Genomic DNA, 27001 nt, shown 5'->3' with positions numbered 1-27001 from the left:
TCGCTGACATGCAAAGCGGGCCCCAAACCTGTAGCTATAAAAATATCGCCACTTTAGCGGGAAATAGTCCAGCTAAAGTGGCGATATCGCCCATGATAATATGCCCCGTAGTTCTGTTCCTTCATTCTATTTTTTTGTCAACTCGGACACCTGTTTGTTGTTTTTGTGTCCTGTTGCTCTGTCGTTGAAGACACAGCAACAATCTACGCATTTTGTCATTATTTTCTGAGTTGTGACTCCGCTTCCCTTACAAATATTTGTATTAATTTATCTTCCAGATCATCTATGTGGGTGAATCCAAAGACCACGCGCTTGAGCAGGGAGGTTCCAAACAGATCCCGGACTCTCTGAACTGCCTGCCGCTCTTCTTTGGTGAACCTTCCAGTGTGGGGGGCCAGGATCACGGCGCGGGGTCCAGGAGTGTGGAGCTGCAAACACTGTCTCACTTCACTCCTTGTTGCTTCTTCTGGCCTGTTACTGTTAAGGACCCCTGCGGTGTCGGCACCTCTTGTCCCAGTCACAGACCCCCTCACCCTCAAGGTCACTGTCCTGAAGACGCCCTGGACACAAAGCGCTTCTTCCTGTGGGTGGCGTTTCCGGTGGCGCTTTTCCCCGCTCCGGTGCTCCCAATCAGTAAAATTGTCAGGTCCTGATGTTCATCACATGAACCATATACCACATCATCTCCAAGGAAGACCGCCAACAAGTAATCAAGCAAAGATGTAACAGGGGTATAATAACATGAAGGGGTGGGGGGTGGAACATGGTATATTTTTTATTGTAGAATATAAAAAACACAGAAATCCATCTTAGAAGAAATGCTAGACACAGAATTAAGCACAAAATATGATTTGACACATTTTTTATCAACTAATGTAGAATCTGTTTTGGTGAAAATTCTGGAAAATATATAAAGTGCATATCTTCTTCAATGTATGAGCGAATTATATCCCTGAACATGTTACAACTTGTGGGTTGACTTATACACTTTCCTATGCTTTTCTGCGGCACATGTAAGTAGTTCATTTAAATTCAGTTTAATTGAAGACCCATGCATGCTAAAAATAACGCAACACAGCGCAGCAACTAAAGCTATAAAAATAACAGAGCCCATTAGTAAATCTGGGCCCCATTACCAATGACCACAGAGTTATGGCATTGCTGTGGTCACACTGTGTTTAGTACCTTATGTCGTAACACTTCCTTGTAAATGTCCCAAGTAGGGGTGGACGGTATGTTCCATTCCACCTGCAGAATTGACTGAATTTTGGACCCTCTGCGTTACTCTTTAACACCGAGTTCTGGCCAAATTCCACCAATTTTTCTCCAGCAGGGCTCCAGAATTTGTGAGATGTCAAAGTCAAAAGTCAAAAAGATTTATTGCATAATTAGTTAAAATCATTACAATTTCCACATGATCATTTTATGGTACAAAAAGACAGAATGCTTGCTAAAAAATTGGACTACTCCGTTGTTGAAATAATGTAACACAGTTTAAAAAAATTTCATCCGGGGATGTTCCCGCAGGCTTTAGGGTCAAAATTTTATTACGTGAATTGTGCAGGGTTTACCAGTCATTAGGATCGAGGCAGCGTTGGTGACACGCTTCATTAGCCCTATCCTTGTTCCACAAGACTCAGGCATTTTTTCACTTCTGCCAAGAATTTTATTCCCCGGCAAGCCAAAATAATTGAACTCCCTCCCAGCCAACAAGTTACCGTATGCCTACAGGTGCGGATTTTTAACTCGTTGCAGATCTGTTTTAAGAAACGATGACGTAGTGCCAGGAGAGCCGGACAGACACACAAAAAGTGAGCTAGTGATTCTCTTTTGTATCCACATAATCTACAACTCTCCGTCTGGTAGTTACCTTTCCAGGATGGTGCTAGATCCTTAGAAATGTGCATACCCATCCTATAGTCTGTGAAGGCTCTTTTTAAGTGCACATTGAAATGAGAGGATAAGTATGAATGCGGTAGTCCAGCTTTAAAGGAGAGTTGATTATGGTCCAACCATGTCGCCGTTTGAGAAGTGACGCTTTGTCATCTTGAAAAGATTTCATCCTTGCTGCCTTGTTGGCTAATCTACTTATGGTTGCTTTATCCGTCACGGACTCCCATGTGCCTTCCAACCCCAGCTCTTTTACACAGATTTTCAGATGTTTTCCCCAAGGGCACGGGGTTCCCTTCGCTCCTTGATTTTTTATAGCTTCCCAGTTTAACCAATCCATTGAATCCGGATCTGCGGATCTTAACTTGTGACACAGTTTTATGAAGCCGCTCATGCTCCTATATTTCTGGTTTTGCAGACCTAATTCTAGCCTAACTTGCGAGGCTGAGGCACACTTTGGAAGGTTAAAAACTGCTTTATAGATTTTGGTTTGGAGCTCATTTAGTAGGTCTATTTCCTTGCCACACCAGGTGACGAGACCATAAGACAAGGATGGTAAAATGTGTGCCGACATAACCTTCAGGAGGTGATTGTGGTTCGGACAGTCCATTTTTGTTTTTAGCAACCGATAAGCAAAAATTAGGCTTTGGGCTTTTGCACGTATTGCAGTTATATGCTCCGTTTGTTTTGCTCCCTGGGAAATTGTAACTCCAAAGTATTTATACGAACCATGTTCGTTCACCTTCGTCCCGTTGAACATCCATGTGTAACTAAGTTTTTTTGGGTCTACTAAATGGACCACTTTGGTTTTTTCTTTGTTTAAGTCCAGACCTGAGGTAGGGTGGTGATGGGAGAATAGTGAGGCGGGAGGAGCAGTAATCAATACAGGAAAGGACAAGAGTGGAGATAAAATTCTTCTTAGCGTGAAAGGTAAGAAAAGTATGGATTTCTAAAGGGGTGGACTTGGAAATGGCAGGCGGAGGTGGTAGAAAATATGTGATTAATAAGAAGAAGGGGGGCGCAGAAGATGCCACAGAGGTTATGGGCTAAAAATGATAGTGGAGCTCAAGAGAAGAAGGGGGAAGATGTAAGAGGCGGCAGTGCACAGGCTCAGGAGAAGGAGCAGGAAAGGAAAGAGAGACCCATTATAATTCAAGGAATGTCAGGACCCCCCCCAGGATAAACAGATGAGAGGTCACTTGACAGAGCGCCCCATAAGAGAGGAACCAAGGCAGGGAATATCAGGGAACCGTGCACAGAAGTGACAGGGGAGTGTGGATGAAGAGAACGAGAAAGGAGTTGTGTGGATGAAGAAAAGTAGAGGGCGAAGCCCTGGGCAGCACCAAAGAACCGAGAACGGAATAAAACCTGGGCTGCCCCCCAGACACAGCATAAGAGCCATCGGGGAACCTTGTTGGGTATCCAGGGTAAGGGAACAAAATGGCATGAAAGTAACAAAGGTTTGGAACACATAGGTAGAAGGCCAGCAAATGTCCCAGGAGTGTGTTTTCACTTATGGACCAAGCCCTGGTAAGTAGGTACCAATAAATGACCGCCGGCTCCAGCCCTCGTCTGAATATAATCTGGACGTTTCTCTTGTTTTATTTTAGCAGAGTTCAAGGCTTGCTCCGCTGACCACCTTCAGATTAAAAGTCATTTTGTACCTTTCAGTGACACGTGCTGACTGCCAGGTCAGACTCCTGTCCAGTCAGTGCGTCTGGCATCCACGTGCCGGCTGGCCCAACCCACGTGCCGACGGGCCCCATCCACGTGCTGGCTGGCCCAACCCGCGTGCCGACGGGCCCCATCCACGTGCCGGCTGGCCCCTATTTCGGAGGTAACTTTAGGGGAAGTTCTGTGAAGTGTGTAAACCCTGCCTGGCGCCCCTTCCGTTTCTACCTTTCCAGGCGGCTGCCTTCCTTCCCTTAATTCATTTAATGAACCCCGCACCGAGTTGCCCCTCAGCATCTCCTCGGCGTGTTTGTCTCTGGAGGTTTCACTTCAGTTCCTTCTCTCCTTGGGTCCTTTCCAGGACGCAGGGGCCTGGGGTTCAAGGAGCGTAATACACTAAAATCACCTTCTGCTAAGAGTGGAGTTTGGTAGGCGGTGAACAGCGCTGAGCTGACCTCTGTGTGAACAAAGAGCATGCAATGGGTGAGATGCTTCAATGACTCCCACCCAAAGGCAATGCTCACCGCAGCATTCCATGCAATCATTTTTTGTTCACCATTCAAAGAAGCAGGATCAACCCTGGGTAAGTAAGTTTTGCTAAAATGTCCACCTCCCCTTTTCCTGAAAACACAAACAAGCACACGTCACTTCCAGCCTTCTTGGACTTGACGAGGCAGGTGCACATTGACGTCACAAGACACCGCAGCCTGTGCGACCTATGTCCAGGCACACCTGTGTCACCTCCAGCTGCTCCCTGAGACAAACTAAAAATGGCGTCAGCAGAATGCTTGAATACAGTATACCCACTTGCATACTCTGGGTAGCATTTTCACTGCACATTTTTTCTCCCCACTGTGCCATTTCTTAGAGGACCAAACCCTATGTAAGTCATTATCAGCCTAAACCCCAAATGGGTAACCCCAGCTTGAAGTGCCTAGATGTGGGTCCCCTCTCTTTCTGTGCCCTGGGGAGTCACACCGCACCCCACTGATGGTGGCCCAGAAGGCCGAAAAGGTGTGGAGTTGCTTATGTTCACACCAGACACGAGAGGGCACCTGGCACAGGAGTTTTCCTGTCTTTCTTGGAGAAGGGCCAAAGCTGATCTGCAAGTGCTTTATCCCAATCTACAAGGGCACAGACAAGCTTAAACCAATGGAATAGAGTGTGCTTCGAGCAACTGTCAAAGGTTCAGGTTCATGGAAGCATTTCTACCTATCGACTTCCATCCGTGGTACCCATCTACGGGACATATTAACAACGGCCAAGCAACATCACAAAATAAAATGGATAGATTGCTGTAACTTTTCAAGCACTCACCCCCAGTCACACATCTGGGTTTAGCCCATCGTTATTTAGCTCGCCACCTCACCCTACTTGGGACCCAGCCATATGTAAATCAGTCGTGACCCTGCTCCCAATGGGTACTGTCCAGTCCAAACTGGCATGCCAGGTCTTCCCCAGACTGGAAGCAAGCATCGTAGGACTAGGTTTGGGGTGACACCCCTCATCAGCCGGGCTTGCTTGAATCCAGTGGCATGGAGAGCACAGGAGCCACGTCTGGGCATACCCTGCCAACTTAGGGCACACTTAGCAACATCTCGCTCCCTCCTTCTTGTTTCATGTTAACGGTTCCGTTCTCTTCCTCCCTTGTTTGCTTTGCCCCTTTTCCTGTTTTTTTAATTTCTCCTGCCATTCCACGCCCCTCTCCCTTCGCCCCCTCTTCCTCTCCTAAACTTGGACGTGTTTGTCACTTTTGTTCTTTCAAGCAGTTTGGGTGCGGCTGGAGGGCCGCTTCCCAGAACCACCCCATGCTCACTCTCTGAGCAGAGTTGGACAAGAGGGTTGTGCTGATGCAGCACAATTGGCTAGAGCACATGAAGTGAATGTAGGTGTGTCCGTCAGTGGCCGCATTTCCCCCTGGTTTTGTGCATTTTGATGGATGCCTCAGGATGTAGATTTGGCAGTTTGAGAAGTTTGGGTGGGCGGGTTGGTGATCGTGAGGGAGACTGGGTCAGGTCTGGTTGAGAACATTCTCTTCCCTCAGTACAAATGGATATATTTGAGTTTTCCACAGGGCCGGGGTGTGTTGAACTGTTGATGAATGACAATGTACGCCTTGGTCCAGTCGACATTATCTTGTGATTGCCGCTTGTTTTCTCCAGCACTGTGGTAAGCAGCCTCTTCAAGAGCAAGACCATTTCATCATGTTAAGTGGTATTCTGGAAAGAAGATGCGATACGTCCCTCTACCCTATTGTTTTATGAATCACTCTGATGGAAAGCTGGTTTCCGCAGCATCATAGGCTAATGACAACCTGATTGGTCACTTCACATTTACTTTGCACCAGGGCAGCTCATTAATGAACTAATATCAGGCCAATCTTCAGAACCATTTTAACCTGCAAAGGCCAGAATTGGCAAAGGGAAAGATGTTAGTGAGTGTTCACCCTAAAAAGACTTACGAGTTCATTCCTTTGTTCCTCGATATGAACCTACAAAATATGTCTGATTGTATCTGAAATAACCACTTGTGGTACTAAACACGAACAGCTGGAAAGTTGACTAAGACTTCTGACACCAGTAAAATGGAAACTGCGGATAGGATAAGAATGACAGGAAACCAGGGCCAAGGTTGACACAACTGGCCAATTAACAATGCCAACACTGGGCACGCTTAATCAATCCTCGGTTTTGGCTCAAAAATCCACACGCTGATTAAAATATCTGTTGACTCTTCAAGGCTGCGGAAATCAAGAGACATCAGACCACCAGTTTTTGCAAGGCGGCTGGTGCAAACAACGGTGCAAAAGAGTAGAGCCAGTTTGCCAGGGTCGGATTGGGATCACAATTCGGCCCGGGCACTGACGAAAAAAGTGGCCCACATTCAAGAGGCGTGGCCCATATTTAAGGGCCGTGGCCCACATTCAAGGGGTGTGGCCCACATTCAAGGGGCGTGCCCTTTCATGAAACACCATTTGCACAGACAAGGAATGAAAGTGGGAGGATACTGTTCTTGCACAGGACACAGGCCCAAGGTGACAATGGCCTACATGCTGAGCAACTAAAAAAATAGCAAGGCCCCTTTCTGTCACAAAATTATTCCAGCCCTCCAGAACAGGAGCACCTGAAAAGCAGCATAGCCCCTGCTATTACTAACTTACTTAGCCCTCCCCAAACCTTCAGCTCAGGAGCACATGAACAGAGGTAAGGCACCTGCAATTAGTAAATTAATCAGCCCTCCAGGCCTCGGAAAAATGTCCTGGCAGGGGAGCACAAAACACAGCTTTCTAGGTCATCCAAGGTAGCCAGGTAGCCAGGGGGAGGCTGAGGTGAAGCTGGAGCATGGGAAGTGCCTTCCCAGTGTGTTCTGGCAGTTTGAGTGTTTACCATTTACTGTAGTATTACCCTTGTACCTGTGTATGGTACCCTTCTGTAACTTGCACACATCACTTTTGTCTGGTATCACACTGTATGCTACCTCTCACTTTTGTTTGCTTTCGATACTTGCACAAGTGCCACCAGTGCCTACGTCACGTTTGTTCTTGTGCCTGAGTGTCCTCCATTTATTGCAGTATTTTACCTCTACTTGTACTTTGTTCGCTTTTGTAACCTGCACACATATCACTTTTTCCTCCTGTAATGTACCGATTGCTACCTCATGTATTTTAGTTGCTCACTATTGTCACTTTTGATTCATGTAACTTAACGTTTGCTTTTGTAATTTGTCCACTTGTAATTTTTCTCCTCATGTATTATTGCTGTTCCTGGTGTGAAGCGCTCTGACACCTTCGGGTAAAGTCCGCGCTATATAAAATCGCATAAATAAATAAATAAATAAATAAAATTAAAAAATTCCAAACATCACCTGGCCCCTACAGCAAGACCCATTCTTCCTCGCCCACTATGCCCTGAATGTGAAGGGCTGTGGGCGAGGTGTTAAGACTAACACCGTTTCTGGGCTGCATGGGCCCCAGGGGGGCCGAGGTGAAAATGGCTGAAAGGCCTGAGAAACACCTGGCCCCCAGGGAGGCCGATTCTTGCAAACAATCACCCCTCCCCAGCCCAGCCCAGCATCAGCTTGATTGCTTGGCAGGGCAGGGGTGAAGGAGAGGCCACACAGCTGACAATCGCTGTCCGGATGCACAGCGAGGCTGCTTTCATTTTCTCTGTCTGTCTCCGTGCACTCTGTGGGACGTTTTTTTTCTCCCCTTTTCCATGCCCGAATGCCCGCCTTGCCAATCCGCCCGTGCAGTTTGCAAACACGGCGTGTAAAAGTACACGCTGTGTTTTTAAACTGGCTCTACTCTTTTGTTCGTAAAGCGCGTTGCGGGGGTGAGTGCGGGCTTTTGTTTAAGTATTGATGTTAATGACAGCCCGTGAAGGGGCTCTTGTTCACATCAATACTTTCACAAAAGTCCGCAATCTGCCTCGCGCTCTACCAACAGCCACGTGCCCCCAGCCTTACCTGCACTCGGACCAGCACTCCGCCTTGACTCCTCCTCCGGCCCACGCGCTCAGAAAGTGCCTGGGTTTTCGCACCACTCGCTCTTCAACGCAGCGGCGCCAATCTCTCACGCGACGACTTGACGTGTGTGCGCGAGCTCCACCACCGGCAGCGCACGCTTACGTCACGAGAGGTGCGCGCGGCTTAGAGGGAACGGCGGTTGTGGTAGTCGTCAAATTAAGAGATGATTTGATGCATGTTGTTGATCGCTCTGTGGTCCTTAGGGTCAGGTCCAGTGAAGAGGCCGCGGCAACGCAAGCAGGTGTGGCTGTTTCAGGGTAGAATATGAAATGCAGCGTGCAATCGTCTTATTTGTTGTGTGCGTTCTCAGTCCTGTCAAGCGTCATGCAACAGGTGTGACACTCACGCATTTCAGTGCGGTGATCCACATCACCGCACTGAAATGCAATGTCACGCATTTTGCACCTGCTGCCAGGCGAGCCACCAGCGGCGCCTCTGTCACTGTGCCCGTGGCTCTCTGTTGCTCCGAGGTCAGGTGCGCCTACTTCCGTGTTTCCCTAAACAGTTAAGCAGAGTGCCCTCTCAATCCATATTAGCCAGCCAATCACCGACCGGGTCACCAGGGGGGCGGGGATTTTAATTTGGATGTGCGGCTGTAAAGTGCCGTCACGTCTGGCCCAGGAACAGGAAGTTAGAAAAGCGGCGGGGGATCTGAAAGAGCAGGCTGCCTGCCTGCCTGCTGCTCACAGCCTCTCTCATGATGGCAGGCGGCGGCCGGCCGCCGTGGCCGCAGGGGGTCCAGCCGAATGATCGATTCCCTTTTGCAGCAGCGCCGGCTTACCTTCAAGAAGTAAGTGCCTGAGAAAGATAGAGCCAGCCTTAATCTATCTTAAAGTAAACTTCTGCTATATCTGTTATTGTTATTGTGGTGCAACTAAATTGAGGTAGCGAGCGGGTGGAGCACGGGGCACTCGGACGCTAAGCTATAATTAAAGTTCTTCAAGAGGGGGGGGGGTCCAGGACGCCCGGTTCAATCCTCGAGGTGCTCGACAGGCGCCGTCCCGCCGCCAACGGGGGTCTCTCCTCAGGGGGCACCGCCGCAGGGGGACGAGAGGGCAGGCCTCGAAACAGCGAACGCCCGCCTCAGAGTCACAGAGGAAAGGGCAGCCGCCGCCGTGTATATGAGGAGGAACCAGGCAGCGGAAGGGAAGCCCGGGATCCCGCCAGTCGCTTCACCGGAACATACGGCGAGCCACGAGCCCGAGTGCAGGGTCGACGGGGGCACCTCGGTGCGTGGCTGGAGCTTCTTAGAGTGTGTGTGTGTGTTGGAGGGGGGACTGGAAGTTATAAATGAGAGGACATTAGTGTTAAAGGGCGGCTGTCAGTGTCGTCTTACATGATACCAGGCGTCTCACAGGGTCACCTCATCTACACCAAGGTTTGCAGTCTCCAGCCCTCAGCTGCTGCCCTTTGTGAACTGTAAGTGGGTTTTGCCTTTTGAACTCTAAACGCTTTGCATGCTGGGAATAGTAGTTTTCTCTTGTCTGCATCCAGCTCCCTGCATTCAAAGCTCACCCAGCAATAGAAACAAACCAGCCTTGGCTCGATGTGGCCTCTCACTTGAGACCTCTGCAGCAGTTCATGGGGCTCTAAAGCTCGTGGCGCCTCATGTCTCCGCCCCCTGGACCGGATTGGTTACTTTGATTCGTGAGACGGTGTCACGCATTCGGCACTCAATGTCACACATAGGTACAGTGAGGCCATGAGAGTGTCACGCATGAACCGTCTGACGCTTCGGCGGCTGTGGACGCTCTGCGACCCCTTGGAGGCTACGAGGGCCCTGGGTCCCTGGGGAGAGCGTGGATAGGGGGCCCACAGTTCCAACCCCCTCCCCCCTGATACTCATATAAAGCCCTCACACAGGGGCGAGGGGGGGCTGCGTCAGTCCGGGGGGGAGGTTACAGAGAAACGTGGGGGGGGAATGGGGAATAACTCACACTGCGACACCCCGACTCCTTTGTCTGCCGCCGAGACCGGAAGCAGTACAGACGTCACATGTGGCGAGCCGGGGACCGGAAGTGGCGAGTGCGTGACTCATGGGGGCCTTCCTGACTGCCACCGCTCCCGGCCCCACCCCCTGCAGGAAGCAGCGGCGGGAGCAGCGTCCCCTCAGACACGTCACATCCGGTGCGCGCCTGACCGCCTCGAGGCCTCATGCACGTCATGAAACTGAAACCAAGGCCGTGAGGCCCCCACACGAAGGGGCGGAGGCCTCTAGCAGCTCCATCTGCCCCGCCCTGAGAGCAGCCTTCCCCCCGCTCCTCCTCGGGCCCCGGATCAATACCGGCCCCGGGCAGGCTGTAACAAGGGGCCTCATTTGCATATTGACTCTCCATGAAACACTGCTGGTGTAATCTCAATTCATCTATTTTATGTGTTTTTCTCTAGCGCAGACTTTACTCTCCACCTGCCAGGTCGAGAGGTCTGAAGCAGTCCACAGATCCGGTGAGCGTGAGACATGAAGCGGTGATACGACCTCCTTAAAACACTGACCTGCGATGGAGGTGAGTGGGTGAGCGCAAGAATCGAGAAGAGCAGAACCTGCGGGGAAACATTAAGTAAAGCGCACCGGGGGTACGGCACTGTATTGCGCCACACCAGACCAATCAACACCGCCACCGAGGGTAGAACGGACAAACCCAAAGGAGGAGTGGCCACCGTGGGGGTAAAAACAAAAGCGAAGGTGTGGAAAGACAGTAAACAACGCCGCCATTTTAAGGGAGAGGCGGACCGACCGCGCCATTGCGGCGAATAAGTTGAGAATAGAGGCGCCCGCCCACTTCTCTAGCAGCAGTGCGGAGCAGCGCACTAACACACAGCGGTGTGCTCATTGCAAGGCAGTGCGCTGGGTGAGTGATCAGTAATCCGGTGATTGTGCTGGGCGGCCCCCGGATCTGTCTTTGCATGGTGCAGACCCCAGCTAACTTTGGTTTGGCATCCGGACGCCAAACCTTCTTTCAGCCTTTCAACCCCTGTGTGCCCCCTCTCCAACAACTTTTGTTGTAGTCAAACAAAGTGCAGCTGCAGCCGGGCTGGAGTGAGGAACCAGTGAACTTTTCCCAGGTATGGCGGCGAGGGAGCCATGACCTGCTGATCATCTTCGAAGTTACTCCAATGGTCTCGAGCCTATACGCCTGTTCTCCCTTCCTGACTTTGATCTCTGAACTATGTATTACCCCCCCACCGGAATTCTCCTGACACTCTAATTCATACTCACTGGGTCACTCTCATGAACTTCTTTTCGTTTTTTCCTTTGCCCTGCCCGCCATTTTGCTGCTGTTCTCAACCGCTTTTCTCTGGACCCTGACACGTCATCTTGTCCATCCCCTCGTCCTTTCCCCTTTGCCCTCGTTTCCCCCTTGACAATCCTTAAATGTTTCTTCCTTTTTCCGATTTGCCTTTTCTCCATACCCTCGTATCCCTCCCACCCTCCCTTGGTGTTCTGACTGCGTCCCCCCTCCGACCTCACTTAATGGAACTCTGCGAAACTGGACAAAGCGAAAGGGGTGTAACCACCCTCTTCTCAGGGTCCACCCATGGGAGGGACCTAGCAGGTAATCCAGCCCCTTAGTTTGGTATAAAGTTAGGAGCTGTGTCTAGAGGCATCAGATTACCCTGGAAAGAAACTACGACACAAAACTCTTGGACTTCGACTTTCTATGCTGACTAGAAGACTGCAGAAGATCTCCCTTGTGGTCAAGGAGTGACCAACCCTGTTCAAACAGGCACCACCAGTAACTTGCCAGTTTGCTTTGTCGACGCTCCCGACGGAACTCGACGACTCAGCTACTTAGGACTGGACTTCCAGACTTCTTGGACTCCGACCCACATCCAAAGCAAAGCTGAGACCCATGGCGGACACAAGAGACGTGGCACCAGACTCCCTGGACATCCTGCAAATTGCTAACTGCATCGACTCCTGAGGTAACTCGCAGTTGTGCATTGGGGCACGAGATGCCACAGACCCGAGCAACATCTGCATCAGAGCTCAGCCCTCGACACTCCACGAGTGCTGCGTGGGGCCCGCTCCTGCATTTCAGCTCGACGCGTCTTCCCGGTTGCTAGCCCGTTGATTAGTGAGCCCCCTGAAGACGATACTTTGAATTTCCAACTCTTGCCTGGTTGCTCTGGGCTTGCTCCAGCTTCCTTCCAAAAGAGAAGCTCCTCAGACCTTGCTGGTCTGAACTGAAGCGAATCTTCACATCCTGCGTGGGTTGCGGTTACCTAGGCTTGTTGGGTCCGATCCAGATACCGACACCGCAGTCAACTAGAGCCTTTGTGGTACAGCTCGACTCCAGCTCCTGGTCGTCGTCGACACCTCCTGGTCCTCTTGGCTGCAGAGACAAGCTTCACCTCTTCACCTGTTTGCATCGCGACATCACCTGGTTCCATCCTCGTCACTGGCTAGTGACCACGACTCTAGAGATATACTCTTGATCAGGGAGAGCAAAGTTGTCATGTTCTATGGTTGTCAGAAACTAAATCCCCTCTTGTCTATCCAGGGAGGTTAAATCCCTCCTTGCCTATTCGAGAAAGTTTCTAGTAAACTCTGAGCTAGCTGGCACACAAAACTTTAAGTCTAATATCGTCAGTAGAAGACCTAGTTAACCTCTGTCCTACGTCGATACTATTGAAGATATTATTCCAATGCGCAGAGCCTATTGGGATAATAGGAACTACACTACACTAGGTTCTTCTAAGGTGAGGGGTCCCCAAAATTCGCTCAGAGATCTTCATTTATAATTTTATATAAACTATATTCCTACCAAGGGGAGGTTAGTGCTTCCACCACTGTTCAGTTATTATGATTTTGTATTTTGTCTTCGTTCTATGGACTTGTAGTTGTTGTAAGTGTAACTAAATACAACAATGTTTATTGTTTTGATCTTGTGCATTTTTCTGTTGGTGCTGCATTATAGAACAACGTACCGAGCTTGTCAGTTGAAAATAAACCTTTTGAACTTACATAGACTCTGTGGTATTTGGTGTGGACTTACAGGAGTGAAAGGAAGGGTGTGCATGTTCATTGCTTCCGTAACTGAGAGGCTGGGAGTGTTATGTTCTGGGTTGTCTACTCATTGGGTATCTTGGGGGCGGGTTGGAGAGCTAATAGTAAGGAGACACTACTATAACTAGTCGGGCAGGAGATTGTGATGGGTCCTGATTGAGGTGTGAGGAAGGTCAAACCTCCTATCACCAATGTCCTATTTTCTTGTGCAAAGTTCTGTATGTGCAGAATCCCTACAACAGTAGTAGTATGTCCTATCCTATCAAAAATAGTAAAATCTAGTTGGGCATTTTGTTGGTGGGAATTGTCGAAAAGCCTCAAGATTAAGAAAGCCTTAAGATTAAGAAGTCTAGAAGTAGTAGAAGAGGACAACCCAAAGGACTGGACTCAATGGCTCAAGCTTTTGGTGAATCTGAGTTTTATTCAAAACCTTTTAAATAAAGAGTGGCTAACTGGGCAAGCTTAGCTACAGACAGACTAATAGTAGTATTTATGTATTTATTTTTGACATTTGTACAGCGCTCTGTTACCCATGGGTGTCCTGGCGCTCTGTAAAACTCCATAGGTCCGGTTGATTAAAGATTAATTAGTGAACAGCCAGGTCTTAAGAGCTCTCCTAAAGGCCATAAGGTCCGTCATCTTTCTAAGAGCCAGGGGCAGGGCATTCCAGGCCTTGGCTGCTCCCAGCACAAAGCTTCTGCCTCCCCAGCGCGCTTTCCTGATGCGCGTTACTACAATCAGCCCTGCGTTAGCAGATCTAAGGTGCCTTGTCGGGAGATACCAAAAGAAATACTGCCGGAGGAATGATGGCCCTAGACCTCGCAAGGCCTTAAACACCAAGCAAAGCGCCTTAAACAAGATCCGCTTTCGCACCGGTAGCCAGTGAAGTTTGGCTAGCTCCTGGGAAATAGGGGCGTACTTTGGGAGCCCCGTAATAAGCCGAGCTGCAGCATTTTGTAGAACCTGCAATTTGTTTAGTATGCCCTGTTGGGCATTAAGAAACAGGCTGTTACAGTAATCCAGCCGAGATAATACCAGAGTGGCAACTACTGTTTTTTACCACTTCCTGGGATGAATGGTAGAATCTTTCAAATTGATTTGAGCAGAAAGGAGTACAGAGAGTCATAGCAGAGGCAGTTAGAGGCAGGGATAACAAGAATTTAGAAACAGATAGTCTAGATCGAAGGAGAATTGGTAAAAAATAGCATAAGGAAACAAAAACAATAGTTCGGACAAATAAGGTGCAGTAAAAGGTAGGGAATCATAATTATTAATATTAAAAACAGGAAGACTTACTGGGGCCAGCAGCAGAGCCCTCGATAGAAGAGCGGTCCTGGTCCTCCTGTCCCTGGTGTTCTCCAACTGCTCCTGCCGATTCCCACCCGGTCTTCTTGCCCCTTGATGCTGATCATGATAGGTATAAGAAAGAAAGATACAAACATTGATGATTTGTGAGAAACAAATAAAATATTTTTAAAAGCGGTCAAAATAACATTTATGTAAACAACAATTTCAATAAAATTGACCTAATCTGGTCGACTAGTAGTATCGGGGGATTCACGGACTGACTAGTTACTATTTATCCACACTAATCCAGTGTTCCACTCTGATTCCAGAATACTAACTAAGCCTAAGGACCACCTGAACTAGCCCACCTATTCCAGGTGTGGCAATTGTTCATTAAGTCTGCATTTCCAGTTCTTTTAGTACTCACAAATGCATAAATGGAGGACACATGCCTACATTTTAGCATCCAGCAAATTGTTGGTTGGGGGCTGCTGATGTTCTGCTAGTACTAAGCCTATTACCACTCATGGAACAAACTACGAAAGGTTCTACTTAGGAATGGGGTAAGTAGCACTCAGCAGCATGTGATGTAACAGAGGGTGCGTCACGCAGAACACTAAAAAATTACCCACTCATACTAATAGGTAACTAAACCTAAGAATCAATCCACCACTATCTCTTAGTGACAGGACAAAGGAAGGACTAGAGTCTCTCTAGCATTACCTAACTTAAGTTTCCTAAAAAGAAACTCTTACATAATCATGCTAAGCGAGCGCAGAGTTGCAAACAAGTAAGATTAGTAGCGCAGAGCACCTGTGTCATAACAATCACAGAAGACTTTTAAACGTAATTTACCTGCAATGTAAGCAGCAGCATTCTAGCTGGTCGGAATTTTTTTTTCTTGCAATATATAACACAGAGCAGAAGAACAGACACAAAGTAGTAATAATTAAAAAGCTACTCACTAAGCCCCAGGACCTACACTCCTATCAGGTCCAGCAGGTCCTGCTCCAAGTCCAGGATATCGGATCACCTGTGCGTCAACTGGTTATGGGTGCGCCAGAAACTAGAGCAGCGAAACACTGCCCGGAGCACCTTTCTCCAACGCTGCTGACGCTCTCGGAGCCCGTACCCGGACCCAGGTCTGCCACCTGCTGCCAGGGTTAAGGGGAGGTGGTGCTGCACAAAAAAAACCCAGTGCGGCCACCTCCGCCTTCCCAAATAAGGCCCGTGCCTGCACCCCTTGTGGGTGCCACCTTCCGCAAGGAAGGCGGTCGCGGCTCTGGCTATGACGAAACCTGTGGCCTTTTGCCATGGTTCTAGGTAGGCGGGGCGGAAAAGAAACAGTAAAAATTTAAAAAGTAAGTAAAATAAATTTAAAAAGCAGGTAATAGGAAAAGAGTGAAAAAGTAGTTAAAAGCACACAAAAAGTAGACAAAAACAAAAAATATAGAATCAGGAAAATAGAGAGATAGATAATAAAATAAAAAAGATTAAAAAAAAGTTTCCTGAAACAAAGGATTGAAAAGATAGGGGGGGGGATTGAAAATCAGGCCCCAGAACCATAGCAATAGAAGGAAAAACAAGATGGCCACGCCCATAGCGCCTGCATGGGCAAGTTCGCGCGATATTTCCCCCCCCCCCCCCGAGCACGCAAAAAGCATTGCAAACACGTAATATGCGTTCCCGAACAGGAACTACTTATCGCGAACAGGCGGGAGCATGCACTGCATGACACGGAACAGGAAATAAGCATCGTGAGCAGGCGGGACAAGTGAAAACAAGATGGCTGCACCCATTAGCGACCGCATGGACAAGTTGGTGACACATTTCCAATGCCATCACGCAAAAAACATCGCGAACAGGCGGGGCAACCACTTCCGCGTCTTTGCGATATTTCCACGTGTTTGCAGAGATTTTTGGCGCTTTCGCAGATATTTGCGTAACGCAATCATGCAAATTCCACCCACTCCTAGTGTCCATCAGACATAGGACACTGCTTCCGACCATGACAGAAACCTTGGAATCATCCTCAACAATCTCACCATGAAATCACAGTTCAACGCCGCCTCCTCTGTCAGCTTGCACACTCTGTGCATATACAGAAGATGTTCAAGTGGCTACCCCTCTATGAATGATGCACCGTGATACAGGCCCTCATCACCAGCCGACTGGACTATGGCAACACCCTCTAGGTAGGAATTGTCGCACACCTCCTACAGAGATTTCAAACCAAACCGAATGCCAGAGCCAGACTCATCCTCTGCCTTTCCCGACAAACCCACATCACAAACCACCTCAGGCAACTCCACTTGTTCCCTGTACGGAAGAGATGACAATTGAAGCTGCTGACCCACACACACAAGGCTCTTCAAAACCAAGGACCCATATACATTAACCACTGCCTGAACTTCCACCAACCATCGAGAAGACTATGTTCTGGCTCCCTTTCACTTACCCATACTCCCTGCATCTACCCAAGCAAAAGAGAAGGATCCTGTTTCTTCCACATCGCAACTAAGACCTAAAACAGCCTCCCACACTCCTCCGGACCATCATCTCATTTCCCATGTCCCTTTGGGGACATTGTTGGGTGGAATTTTGAGGGGCGCGGTCTAGTTGTCAACCGGCCGACCTGACCCAACCCCCTATTTAATGGGAGCCGCGACGCAGACGCAATGCAGCCGCGCCAAAGGCAAGCCTGTCTGCGCCTGTCCATGGCCAGCGCCAGCCATGCTGCCTGATTTTTGTCCTTGACCCATATTGGCTGGTCTGGAGATCAGCTTCTAAGCATGTTTGATCAACTGTATAACATCTTTACCCAAACACACAGAGGACATTTGGCTCTCTCTGGAGTCAAACTCCTGGGATCTTATGTTTCTATCAGAAACCTGTCTGAGGGAGGGTACTAACCCTGACCTGATGCTGGCAATACCTGGCGGCTTTCAGATTACTTGTGCCAATTGGGGTGGCAACAAGATAGGAGGGGGTATGGCTGTTATCCTGAGGGATGGTTGGGAGATCTCCAGTGGGAGAATGGAGCACATTGGGAACATTGAGGCTCTGACCCATGACAGAATCTCCTCCTCCTCGCTGGCCGGGATGTTGGTATATAGACCTCTTGACAGCCCATCCTGCCACCTGTTACAACTCTCTCTGAAGTACACCAATCTAACTGTGCTGGCAACTTCAACATCCATGTGGATGATGACAAATGTTCCTAGGCATTATTGCTGGTAGAAACTCTAGAGGGTTTAAATCTGACGCAATGGGTGACCGCCCCTACGCAAATGGTGGGACACATGATTGACCTTTTTACCCCAAAAAATCCTAACCTTAAAGTGGAGGCACAGTACGCCAGACCTGGATGAACCATTTTCTGCTATCATTCACTTTCTGGCTTGAATCCAATTGGTCTAACTCCTGGTCGATTTCTGACAGGAGGAGAAACTGGAGGAGGGTCACCCCAGAAGCTCTGGAATTGGCACTCCAAGATGCTATACCCAGCTAGCTGGTGATCACAACAGTGATATATTCAGGTTCAATCGCTGGGTCACCTCTGCTTTAGACAGAGTCACCCCACTTAAGTTGGTGACGTCTTCAGGAAGGAAACCCTCAGCCACCTGGTTCTCCACGGAATTACGAACAAAGAAAAGTTTCTGCAAAAAATTAGAGCATTCCTGTAGAAAATCCTATGATCCAGTGGCTAAATATCTCTACAAAAAGGCATTGAAAAAATTCTATAGGATTAGGCGCAGTAATGTGAGAATATTTCATTAACCAAATCAAACGACGCAACATGGTCATACTTCTACACCTATTCTGAAGAAGCTATAGGCAAATTTCTCAGTGCATTGAAGCCTTCCAATCACCTCACTGACCCTCTCCCAGCAAATGCGGTTAAAGATCTTACACCTATGCTACTACCCCTCTGGACCAAGATCATAAACAGCTCACTTCAACAAGGCTGCATCCCTGACTCCCTAAAGGTGGGGCAGGTGTCTCCCATCCTTAAGAAAACCCACAGCTGACCCCATGGACCTTAACAACTACTGCCCTATCTCCAATATTCCCACCCTGGCCAAACCTTTTGAAAAATGTGTTCATCACCAACTGGCAAAACATATAGATTACTTCAACCTCCTAAATAAACACCAATCCGGCTTCCGTGCAAATCACAGCACGGAATCAGCCATGGCACACATTATTGATGAATCACTTCAATTACTTGATCAAAACGAAGCATGCCTCCTCATCCTACTAGACCTCTCCTCAGTGTTCGACACGGTCAAACACTAACACTTGATAGATCTGTTGAAACACAGAATGGGTCTCTCAGGATCAGTGCTCAAATGGTTTACCTCTTTTCTGCATAACCGGACTCAAAAATTCAAGGTCAACAACACCGTGTCCAAACCAGTTCCTGTTACGCTAGGAGTCCCACAAGGTTCCTCGTTATCCCATACTCTCTTCAACCTATTCATGGAACCTCTCACAGATCTGCTACAAACTTCCAACGTGCAAATTTCACATGTATGCCGACGATACCCAACTCTACCTCAAGATCAGCACCTTGGACGACATTAGTTTGCTTAACAGTACTCTTAAGACCACCCAAACATGGCTGGCAGTGAATCACCTCAAACTGAATGCGTTAAAAACTTAATTCCTCCTCATTGCCCCACCCGCCAAAGTCTCCACAATGCACAATTTGATCAAACACCTCACAGCACTCGATTTTCAACCAACCATTGTGGATTCGGCAAAATCTCTGGGTATAACTCTGGACTGTAACCTCAATATGCAGAAGCATATTAGTAATGCAACGAAGGGAGCACATTTTCAGATCGATACACTAAGGAAGCTGAAGCCCTTCCTACCTACCAATGACTTCAAGCTAGCAGTTCAGGCTCTAGTTCTTCCTCGGCTGGACTATGAAAGTGTCTCGTTATGCGGTCTCCCCAAAGCCACTACAGCTCCTCTAAGAGCCTCCACCAACGCGGCAGCAAGACTCATCACTGGCTCGAAAAGAAGGGCCCACATCTCCCCGGATCTAAAAACTTTAAACTGGCTGCCATTTGAAGCCAGAATCCACCTGAAAATAGCTTGCATGATGCACAAGGCCTTACATCAAATTCAATAAGAAAAAAACGTATGATCGTTCCTTTTCAGGAATGCCACCCAGGATATGGAATGCCCTTCCACCAGAAATAAGACTGAACCCCTCCTCCTCTTCCTTCAAACTGGAAGAAAAAGGCATCCTTATGGCAACATTTATGTAAACATAGCCTCACATGACTATGCGAACACCTACTACATTCATCCTACTTATTAAACTAATCAATTTTTGCCACTACCATGATCCACATGTTTCGCCCTTGCTGTGCACCTCACTGCTTTGCTTTTTATCCTACCAATCAACCTACAAATTTTTTCCACTACCATAATCCTCATGTTTCGCCCTTGCTGTGCACATCACTGCCTGTCTTTTTATATGTATAGTCTGTTCCATTTAGTTGACGTTTTTATCATCAATATATTACCATCACCCTTCAGACCGACCGGTCCGGTTCTGCACCTTATCTGATTTGTCCTTCTATCTGTGATTTTCTTTGTTGCTATTCATTATGGTCCTGTTTATTCTTAATGTTTGATTTATCATTTTGTTTTATTAAGCTTTCTGATGTTATTGTGATGGTCCTGCTTAATTTTATTGTTTGATATGTCTATACACATGTACTGTAAAGCGCTCTGATACCCGCAAAGGTCTTGTTCGCGCTCTATAAAACTTTCATATAAATAATAAATAAACATTCTGACAACTTGGTCAAAGAATTGTTCAAAATTGTCCAAAGCTTTATTACTCCCACTGCTCTGGACAGTACAGTAACGCCATCTTCTACCCTATGTGCTGACCTGCAAAGTACTTTGAGGAAAATATTCAAATGATCTACTTCACCTTTCCTCTGTCAACGTCCTCCCATGTGCCAAATCTAACGCCAGACCCTCCTGGCACCTGGTCTGACTTCCGCCAGTTGCCGCCCTTGGTGTCATGCGGGGAGTTGCACAAGTATAAGTCTGGTTCTCCGGGAGATCCTTTCCCGGCTCAGTTCTTCAAACTACTGGCCCCTTGCCTCAATCTGTTACGGAACCAGATCTGGAACACCTCCTTGACAACTGGCATTTGCCCAGCTACCTCGAAAAAAGCATTCTTGCTGCCTCTATTCAAGAAACCAGATGTGAATCCAGCAGAACACAAGAATTTTAGGCCATTCTCTCTACTGCCAGCTCCAGCGAAAATTCTGGAGAAGTAAGTCTAGAAGCAACTGGCTGAATTCCTTGAATTGGACAACTGCTTTCCTTTCATGATTTGCAACCGGGTTTTAGAACGGGGTACAGACCGGAGTCCGCATTTCTTGAATTCTCTCACACTGTGCGTGAATCTGTGGACCAGGGCACCTCAGCTTTGCTGGTGTTGCTGGACCTGTCCACAGCTTTCAACACTGTGGCCCAGCCTATTCTAGTAGAGAGACTGAGACAGGTGGGAGTGAGGGGTACTGCTCTGTCCTGGCTCCAGTCGTTCATGGAGAATCTCGAACAACAAGTATTCCTACGCTCTTATGTCTTCTCCTAGAAACCCCTTGTTTGCGGGAAACCCCGGTGTTCAGTCCTGAGTCCGCTACTTTTAAATGTATACGTGGCCCCTTATTGACCCTGGTTGAGACATGGGGTGTGAGAGTAGTCTCCTACGCTGATGACATTCAGCTGGTGTTCTCGTTCAAGGAACACTTGGAGGCTGCCTTTCTCAACTTTAAGCAATGCTTGAAAAACATCTTGGCCTGGATGATTTAGAATTGCTTAAAGCTTAATGCTGAGAAAACAGAGGTCTTATTCTTCAGTCAGGTGTCACCACCACCTTCTAATTTGTAGTGGCCCTTGGAGCAGAACCCACCCCCTAACCCGGTGGATTTGGCCAGAAATCTGGGGTTTAAATTTCACAACGACCTCTCTTTCAAGACCCAGGTGCGCCGTGTCTCCTCTATATGCTTCTGGAAGTTAAGAGCTTTGAGAAAATTCTTGCAATTCCTGCTGGAGGACTGCAGGAAGAGTACAGTCCATGCACTGGTGACCTCCCAGCTGAACTATTCGAACAGTCTTTATCTAGGGCTGCCAGCTTATCTGGTCCTCAGGCAGCAGATAATTCAAAACTCAGTTGCCAGACTAAAGCAGAATGCCTATTGCACACAACAAGAGAGTAATTTCCCCTCGCCTACATGCACCAACACCAAAAATTAGTAATCCTTTTTACTTTGCGTTTACAATAGCTGAGCGCCCCTTTCCCTTTATTTTAAAAACCCTTTCTTTTGTTCCAGTTGCCAGACTAATTAGGAACATGCCGCTTCGCCATCACATTTCCCCACATTTGCAGCACCTCCTTTGTCTTCCTGTTATTAGGAGGATCGAGTTCAAGGTGCTCACTTTGGCCTACAGAGCCACCAGATATAAGGGCCCTGGTTATCTGAGGCAGAGATTGCAAATATATCAGCAAGACCGGGCCCTGAGATCAAACCACCTGCGACTGCTCAGGGTTCCTCACTTCCTTAAGGCCAGGATAGGTGGCAGAGCATTCACAGTGAAAACTGCAAAACTCTGGAAAGCTATGCCCCTTCACCTCCGCAAGATGGAGTCAGAACAGGCCTTTAGGAAGGCACTAAAAACTTGGCTCTTTAACCTGCCTTAGATTGACCCACTTGTTACCCTCATCGCAAATCTGCTATCTAGTGCCGGGCCACCTCTGTGGACGTAGCCGCGCGCTCTACAAACAAAATGTATTATTATTACTCTGGAATTCCGAATCGCCCTTGTTAGAAATGGGGGTCTCTAGTTGGCAGAGGTAGGTACCTTTATCCAAATAGGGACCATTACTTCTAGTCAGGGTAAGGGAATATACACTTCAGTTGACCCTTGCTCACCCCCTTGGTAGCTTGGCACGAGCAGACAGGCGTATCCCAAAGGCAATGTGTAAAGTTTTTGTACCAACACTCACAGTAACACAGTGATAACACCACAAAGGGACACCACACCAGTTTAGGAAAAAAAGCATCTTTATCTAAACTTTACAAGACCAAAATGACAACAATAAAACATACAAGTATTAAGAAAAATGACTTTCAAAAGGTTTTAGCAACTGAGTCCATAGAAAACTATGGATGTGTGATTTCTTGCAAAGTACCTGTTGTTGCAACAAAATTCATCAAGCCAAACTGCCGCAGCAATGAGAAGTGTCATAAAGCAAAGAGATGTGTAGTTCCTGAGACCTTTGTGGATGCGATGCAACAGTTCCGCTGTACTCAGGGGAGCAATGCGTCGGGTCTGGTCTGTAGGGGAAAACGATACATCGATTCTGAGAGGACTCCGATCTGCGAGTGATGCGTGGGGGAAAACTTGCCACACAGGGGCGATGAGTGGAAATCTGAGATGCGTCGGCGAATGATGCAGCCGCAGAGAGGCGCTGCATTGACCTTTTCAGCTGCGATCCCTCAATGCATCGATTCTTGCCGCGGGGACAAGTGCTGCGTTGGTTTCGGCAGTGGTGTGGCGATGCGGGGAGATTCTTCTCGCACCACGGCGTTGCATTGGAAAAACTGTCACAAAAAGAGCAATGCATCAATTTCCTTGTCGTTGCGCTGCTTTTCCAGCTCCCAGAAGCAGAAACAACCTCCAGAGGCCCAAGACTCTCAGGCACCTCTTGGCAGGTCAGAACTCCCAGCAAGGAAGTTCAGAGGAGCTGGGGGTGAAGTCTTTGTGGTCCTGAGACTTCAAAACAGGAGGCAAGCTCAACTCAAGCACTAGGAGACTTTCCTCAAGCAGGGGACACAGCACACAGCAAATTCCTTCTCCTTTCCTTGGCAGAAAACAGTAGCTGCAGGCCAACCCCAGACACACAGTAAGGGCAGTACTCCCCCCTCAGTTTCGCCAGCTCTTCTCCTTGGCAAACGTTCCTCTTGATTCTAGAAGTAGTCTAAAGTTCAAGGGTTTTAGGTCCAATACTTATACCCCGAAATGTCTTCGTCCTCTTTGCGCAAGGGTCTCTGAGCCCAGTCCAAACCAGTTCTGTACTCTCTGGTGCAGCTGCCCGGCAGGAGGTGGAGACAGCATTGTGTAAGGCATACAGGCCCTATTCAGGTGCAAGGGGAATCTTCTCCCACCACTCTAAATGCAGACCGGGCCTACTCCGGTGCTAGAGAGAACTCCTCCCCTACTGTGAATGCAGCCCAGGTCTACTCACCCCAGCCCTGACTCATTCAGGAAAGGCAGGACACACATGAACCACCCCTTTGGCTGTCTGAGAGAATGCACTTCCCCAGCCCCTGTCACTCCAAAACCAGACAGACAAAACACAATTTAAAAACCATCTTTAGTAAAAGATGTTATAAATTCTAAGTTCAGAGAGCCTAAACGTTATTTTTTCATCTTATCCTATGGGAAGATATGCTTGTAAAATGTTACAGAGCATTCCCCATTCGGTCCTATGGGGCAAGATAGCCTTTCAATAGTGAAAAACAAAATTGGCAGTATTTCACTATCAGGACATGTTGCACACATCAGAATATGTCCTACCTTTCACATACACTGCAACCTGCCCAGGGGGGGTACTTTGGGCGTACCATAAGAGTGTCATATATGTAAGAAAAGGGATGGTTAGGACCTGGCAAGTGGGTGCACTTGCCAGATCGACATGGCAGTTAGCTAACTGCACACAGGCAATGCAGTGGCAGGCCCGAGACATCTTTTTAGGGCTACTCATGTGGGTGGCACAATCAGTGCTGCATGCCCTCTAGTAGTATTTGATTTACCAACCCCAGCACACCCAGTGCACTTTACTAGGGACTGACCAGTAAATCAAAATATGCCAATAAGGGAGAACGAATCATAATAACCATTTACACAGAGAGCATATGCACTTTTGCACTGATTAGCAGTGGTAGTAAAGTGCCCAGAGTCCTAAAACCAACAACAGGTCAGGAAAAAATAGGAGGAAGAAGCAAAAAGTTTGAGGATAACCCTGCAAAAAGGGCCAAGTCCAACAGCCCTCAAGACCTGGCTGTTCGAATAAACCTGCAAGCACCTGGATAACCTATTGGGCGATTAGCCGTGCTTTATAAATCCTGCTTGATTGAAGCCTTGATCACTGTGGAATTAACAGTTAGCCTTTCATAAACAAGTAAAGCGAAGCAAACAGTTTTTTATAGCCTCTCTCCAAGTATTGATGTCTTCAGGATGGTGAAACACTGACCTATCAATTGCCCTTCTGTCCATTCAAGGGCTGAGGATTTATTTTTGTATACTTCCCAATGTGGCTCTTCGGTCACCACATGGGCCCATACAGTTCAGTAGTATTATGTTTTTTATCTTTGATACTTAATGGTAGCCCAGTCGGAGAGGAGCGTGGTATAGAGCGATTGCCTTTGTCATGACAATAGCATAGTAGACTCTGGAACAGGAAACAGGCTTAGTCAAGCTGCTTAGTGTCCATGAGTCAGCTTTGTAAACAGGACACAACACTGGATGTGTTATCCCGTCACCACAACCAGCAGTGACATCGCAGGCCACCTCAATCCAAGTATGCGGGCATAGAGTTGATAAAATTGATACAATGACTCTTGCGTGTTGTTGCTGGTTTAAAATTTGTATTGTGCTTATATACGTAACCAAAAGAAGCACAAATGATAGACGGAATTCAGAATAAATCAAAAATTCACCCTGAGTCAAGAGATCTTGTTTAAATCCATTGTTCTTTTGCTCACCATGCCACACCAGTTCAGATCCAGCCATATGCAAACCATTGGCCCTGCTCCTCATGGGAACAGTCCAGCTCAAACTGCAAAGCCAGGTCCTCCCTGGACCGGAAACAAGCATCCTGGGACAGGTTTAGGGGTATCACCCCTCATCAGACAGCTTGAATTCAGTGCACAGTGAGCCCGGGACCCATGTCTGGGCATGCCCTTGGCCCTTTATATGGTTCCTCCCCAGGGTGGGCCTTCCTATGGTACATTGGCTGTGCGGTGCCCTTCTAATAAATGCCTTCCCTTGCTTCATCACCCAACTCGCCATTGCCCCCGAACATTATATATTCATAGCAGATCCCAACTTCCACATGGAAGACCTTAGCAATGCCAGCACTAACAACCTAATAGAAAGCATGAACAACATCGGCCTCATCCAACTCATCATCAACCCAGCACACATCATAGGGCACACACTCGACTCCATCTTCATCTCCAGCGAAACAATCAAGTACCACCATGTCACACCAAAGCCAAACCACCCAGCACACCTCAGGGCAACTTTGAAAACTGTCTCAGATGAGAACTGGAACAACACTCTCCATGCCAACTGACCGGACACAGCTCCAGACCTTAAACAGGCCATCAAGAACTGCACAGACTGGATCACCAACTATGTTTCCCCCACTGAGCCGAACAAGATCAGAGAATGCGCAAAATGTGTCAACTTGTTTACCCCGGAACTTTAGACCTCTCAAGGAGACTGTTGTTTGCTAGAAAGAAGATGGATTACCAGTAAGGATCCAGTGCACTACACCACCTTCAGGACATCAATCAACCACTACCACCTTCTCCTTAAAGAAGCGAAGAAGAGTGCCGTCACATGCTGCATAGAGTTCAGCTCAAACCACAGCAATAAGCTCTTCACCATCGTTAGGGAATTCAGCAACCCTGCGTCCACTGAGAATACCATAACTCCCTTCTGGGATCTGTGTGACATGCTTGCTGATTACTTCCATTAGAATATCGCCGTCATCTACAGGGATTTTGAATCTCAGCTCTCCGCAAGTGACAGCCTCGACCTCCTCACACCCACTGACACTAACTCCGACTGCTTCCTGGGACCTCCTCATCGCACAAGACACCACCTTCACAATGAAGTCGATACACTCTGGGGTACCCACTGATCCATGCTCCCACCTTATCTTTAACCTCAGGAGCAAGGATATCAGCTTACAGCTCACAAAACCACTGAAGAGATCCATCGCCATAGCCTCCTTTCCGGAAGAGTGGTAACACACAGAAGTGAAACCCCTCCTGAAAAAACATTCAGCAGACCTAGAGCAGACCTAGAGCAGCTGACGATTTCCTGACTGATACCCCTGCTCTCGTTCCCAAAGTCTTCGAGAGGTCGATCAAGAGGCAGCTGACCAGACACCTGGAGCACAACAACCTCCTGAACTCCTCCCAGTTTGGCTTCCGAGCCAATCAAAGCACAGAGACCGCCCTGATAGCAGCCATAGATGACATCAGAGCAATCCTGGACCTCGGTGTCACTGCAGCCCTCATCTTCCTTGACTTCAGCTGCCTTCAACATGGTCTCCCACCAAATCCGGATCGATAAGCTCCACCTCATTGGAATCCAAGTAAATGCCCTCAAATGGATCACCTCCTACCTCACTAGAAAAACCCAGACTCCCGCCCAACTCCTGAACCCAAAGACATGATCTGCAGCACCTCACAAGGATCCTCAGTTAGCCCCCCCTTCTCCTACACTTACATGACACCCCTAGCCAACATTGTCAGTTTGCCCGGGCTGAAGGTCATCTACACC

General features: G+C 48.1%; 1 pseudogene; it reads right to left on the bottom strand.

Moving 5' to 3' along the window:
* Positions 1–126: 126 nt before the first annotated feature.
* On the bottom strand, positions 127–26764 carry LOC144759854 (GTPase IMAP family member 1-like; annotated as a pseudogene).
* Positions 26765–27001: the final 237 nt, after the last annotated feature.

The sequence above is a fragment of the Lissotriton helveticus genome, chromosome 1_1, assembly GCF_964261635.1.
Source record: "Lissotriton helveticus chromosome 1_1, aLisHel1.1, whole genome shotgun sequence".
In the NCBI taxonomy this organism is placed as follows: Eukaryota; Metazoa; Chordata; class Amphibia; order Caudata; family Salamandridae; genus Lissotriton; species Lissotriton helveticus.
This window is presented reverse-complemented; position numbering and strand designations above follow the sequence as displayed.